This window comes from Spermophilus citellus (assembly GCF_964194105.1).
Source record: "Spermophilus citellus genome assembly, chromosome: 4".
Lineage (NCBI taxonomy): Eukaryota > Metazoa > Chordata > Mammalia > Rodentia > Sciuridae > Spermophilus > Spermophilus citellus.
Window position 1 is genome coordinate 192890172 of NC_138185.1, and position 5046 is coordinate 192895217.

A 5046-nucleotide genomic window follows, 5' to 3' on the forward strand; every position below is an offset into this window, starting at 1 on the left:
TGGGCTACATCCCCAGCACTTTTTTGTATTTTATTTAGAGACAGGGTCTCGCTGAGTTGCTAAATGCCTCACTAAATTGCTGCGGCCAGCTTTGAACTCCCAATCCTCCTGCCTCAGCCTCCCAAACTTCTGGGATTATAGGCATGCGCCACCATGCCCAGCTCAGTTTAAGTAATTTAGTGAGGTCCTAAGCATTTAGCAAGACCCTGTCTCAAAATAAAAAATAAAAATGTTAGTGATGTGGTTCAGGGGTTAAGGGCCCCTGGGTTCAATCTCTGGTTACCACCACCTCTTCACTTGGTATGACTACTGTGTTTGCAGAGAATCTGAGTATGAATGTGTGTGTGTGTGTGTGTGTGTGTGTTGTATTTGTAGGTAGGATTAGGGAGTGGAGAGGTTTATTAAAACTGATATTCCATATAGCTTTGCCCACCTCCATTTTGTTATAATATTACTCTTATGATACCATAAATTCATATTCTTATTGAAGCTCCTTTGTACGTGATAAGTTGCTACTGTCTTGCTTCATTTAAAAAATTTCTTTCAGTGTGAGTTTCTTTGGATTTATTCTACTTGGAGTTCATTGAACTTCTTTAAGTAGTATCTCTTCCCCTTTCTAGATCTCTTATTTGAGAGTCCCTCGATGTATATGTTAATCTACTTGACGGTGTCCCATATATCTCTTAGGGTCTGTCCACCTCATTCTTTTTTCTCTCTGCTTTTCAGATTTGACAAATGAAAGTAATCCTACCTTCAAATTCTTTGATTCTTTCTTCTGAATAAATCTGTTTTTGAACTCCTTGTAGTAAATTTTTATTTCAATTATTGCATCTTGTAACTCCAGAATTTGAGTTCTTTTTATAATTTTATCTTTGTTCATATTCACATTTTATTAATATATCAAATATACCATTTTCCTGATTTTCTTTAGTTCTCTTCTTTCTTTCTTTTTTTTTTTTTTTTTTTTTTTTAAATACTGGGGATCCAATCCAGGTCTTGCACCATAGGCAAGTACTCTGCCACCAAGTAGCCAGAATCCCTAGTCCCTCCTTTAATTCTTTGTCCATATTTTTCTTTAGTTCTTTGAACATATTTAAGACAGCTATTTAAAAATCTTTGATATCTGGACTTCTCAGGAATGGTATCAGTCAATTAATTTTGCTCTTTATTTTTCTTTGTGTGTCTTGTTTTTTGTTTGTTTTGTCGTTGTTGGAAACTGGGCATTTGAAAAAAAAATAGATATTTCCCCTTGTATTTTTTAGGATGATTCTGAACTAAAGCAGTCTTTCAACACAGAGCAAAGATTGCTTTGAGCCTAGGGACCAGCCTGAGGTCTTGCCTCCTTGGGATTTTATGGAGTAAATGTCTTACCTTGGCCTGTGTGTGGCTCTCAATTTTCCTCTATACATGACTGCTTAAATCTTTTTTTTTTTTTTTTTTTTTTTTTTTTTAAAGAGAGTGAGAGAGGAGAGAGAGAATTTTTAATATTTATTTTCTTAGTTCTCGGCGGACACAACATCTTTGTTGGTATGTTGTGCTTAGGATCGAACCCGGGCCGCACGCATTCCAGGCGAGCGCGCTACCGCTTGAGCCACATCCCCAGCCCTGCTTAAATCTTAATTTCCCGAAGACTTTCCCTCTGGCTTCTCCTTGGGGCTTAAGTACTCTACTGTATGTTGTGGGATGCCACCGTGAATTACGTGAGCTTATTTAAGCGTCTTCACTTGGCCTTGAGCCAGGAAAATTTAGGTTTGGCATTATTGCAAACTACTTTGTGGCTTCTCCCACTCAATGGATTGCCCTGTGAAGGTGACCTCTGTATTCCTTCTGCTAGGCGAACGCTCTTATATCTCTGCAGTGGGACCTAACCCATTGGAAACTGCTCCTACTTTAACTAGCAAGGAACGTTCTATGAAAAACCTTTGATGTTTCTGCCATGTAAATAAAGCAATGCAGGCTCTCGTGCTCTCTTTCTAGTGTGGAAGGTCGACAGATAAGAGCCGTTTCACCCCCGCTTTCTAAAATTACTTCCTGAGTCCCGTGTTTTCTTCACTGTTTTCTCCTTCTTAGCTTTATTTCATAGCCAGCCTATTCCACCAAAGAGGAACCTTCACTTCCACTGCAGTGGGGATGTGCACGTGCATTCTCACCAATAGTCAGTCTTAATCTCAATCTCAGTCTCTCTCTCTCTCTCTCTCTCTCTCTCTCTCTCTCTCTCTCTCTCTCTCTCATCTCTTTGTTTTTGGTACTGGGGATCTAACCCAGGAGGGGCACTTTACTACTGAACTACAATCCTAAACCCTTTTTATTTTTTGTTTTGAGACAGGGCCTTTGTAAGTTGTTTAGGACTTTGCTAAGTTGCTGGGGCTAGACTTGAACTTTTGATCTTTCTATCTCAGCCTCCTGAGTTACTGGAATTTGAGTGCCACTGTGGCTGACTTTTTACCCATAATCTCTTGCTCCACTTGTTTGAGTCTAGTCTCTTTGCAGCTTTCATGAGTAGGGTCTGCTACTTTTCATGATTGAGATCTGAGACCTCAGATGTATATAATTATTTTCAAATATAGTTTATTTTTCTTCTTGTAGTTTCAGGGAGAGAACTTGGAATTAGTTGGCTGTCTCTTCCAGACTAAGAACACTGCCATACCAGGGAGTAGGTGAAACAGGACAAGTGAAAACACAAAGACTCTTTCTTTCTTACTTTTTGAAGGGAGTGGTTTTTTTTTTTTTTTTAATTGGTCACTCATTTAGTTGCTGTAAACCTTTGCTTTCTGGGGTTTCTATAGGTTAGTTTAGCCAGTGGTTTTTTTTTTTTTTTTTTTTAAGAATGTGGGGGTAGGTGGGAAATGAGAGCTTGGTGCTTCCTAATCTGTCATTTGTTGATACCACATAAGCTTCCATCTTAAAAAGAGAAAAAGATCAAATTAAACCCAAGTAAGTATAAGAAAATAAATGGAAAGTTAAGGGAAAAAAAAAACAATGAAGTATGAAAAAGAAGAACAGAGGGGATTGGAGCTAGGGATGTAGCTCAGTGGTAGAGCACTTGCCTAGCATGCATGAGGCTCTGGGTTTGATCCCAAGCAGAGAGAGAGGGAAAGGGAGAGAATATGAATGTCAATGAAACAAAAACCAAAAAGCTGGTTCTTTGTGAAGATCAAAAAACTGTAGATAGCCAGTGTAATCCCGAGTGCACCTGTAATCACAGAATGCACCTGTAAGCCCAGTGCTTTTGGGGACGGAGGTAGGAGGATCACAAATTCAAGGCCAGCCTCTCAGCAACTTAGTGAACCCCTAAGCAATTCAGCAAGACTTTGTCTCAGAATAAAAAATAAAAAGGACTGGGGATGTGGCTCAGTGGTAAAGTACCCCTTTGTTCAATCCCTAGTACCCAAACATCAAACCAAACCAACCAACTAATCAACCAAGCAAAAATAACTCAAAACCCTAAATAAACCTATAGTTTATTGATAGATTGATCAGGGAAGTGTGTGTGTGTATAACACAATACTAATGTCAGGAATTAAAAATTGAACCTCATTATGTACCACAGAGTAATAATGGAATATTATGAACAACTTTATACCAATAAACCAATGAACTACATGAAATGTACAAATTATCAAAATTACATTAAAAATAGAAAATCTAAATATTCACACCATTAAATAAGTTCATTTTATTTTATTTTTTATACTTTATTTATTAATTTATTATTTGAATGTGGTGCTGAGGATCGAACCCAGGGCCTTGCGCGTGCGAGGCAAGCGCTCTACCGCTGAACCACAATCCCAGCCCCAAATAAGTTTAATTTATAACTAAATATCTTTTTGCCTAAAACAAAGCTAAAACCCCTTGAACCCAGCTGGCTTTATTGGTGACTTTTGCCAAACATTTAATGAAGAAATAATGACAATCTGTACAAATTCTTTGTCAAAATGAGGAGAGGAGACTACTTCTCAATTCATTTTACTTGGCCAGCAATAGTCCCAATACTAAGACCAAATAAAACAGTAGAAGCAAAGAAAACTACAGACTCATATTTATCATGAGCACAGAAATAAAAATCTTTAATAAAATACTAACAAATTGAATCCAGTAATATGTAAAATGATAGTGCATCCTATTCCAGGAATGCAAGCCTAGTTTACATTTGAAAATCAGTCAATGTAATCCATCTAGTAACAGAATAATTTCAAAACTCAAGCATTCAACAAACTAGGAATAGAAGGATAATTTTTATTCTGAAAAGAGGCATATACAAAAGATCCACAGCCAGCATTGAGCTTTGTTGTAGAAAATTGAACTGTTTACCCTTAAGATCAAGAGAAAGGGAAGGATGAGCAGCCTTCCACTTTAATTCAAATTGTTCTGAAGGTCTGAGCTACAGCAATAAGGAAAAAAAAAAAAAAAAAGAATCAAATGGCACATAAACTTTACAGGAAAGAAATAAAACTTTTATTATTCACAGACAAAATATTTGTGTATGTCTGAAGTTCTCAGGAATATACAAAAATTCTATTAGAACTAATGTGCATATTTAGCCAGGTTGTAGGATATGAGTTCAACACATAAAAATCAACTGAATTTTATACGATAACTATGAACAATTGGAAAATTAAACAAAAACACCTTTTTACAACAGCATCAAACCCAAGAAACAGGAGTAAATTTAATAAAATATGTGTGAGATGTGTACACCGAAACAATATATTACTGAGAGAAAATTTAAAAGGCTTAATTAAATGGAGAGAGATACTTTGTTCATGGATTATAAGACGTAATTATGTTTAGATGTTAGTTCTTTCCAAACTGATAGAGAGCAATCTCAATCTAATTCTAGTGCTTTTGTAGAAATAGACAAGTAATTAATCATTAACAGCAATTGACAAGAAACTTGAAAATGTAAAAGAGCAAGAATAGTCAAAGTGCTTTTTGAAAGAGATGAGCAAAACTGTAGGATTTATACCCTCCAGCAACAGTGATAAAGACAGTGTGATATTGACACAGAATAGACATTTAGATCAAAGGAGCAAAATAGAGTAACAA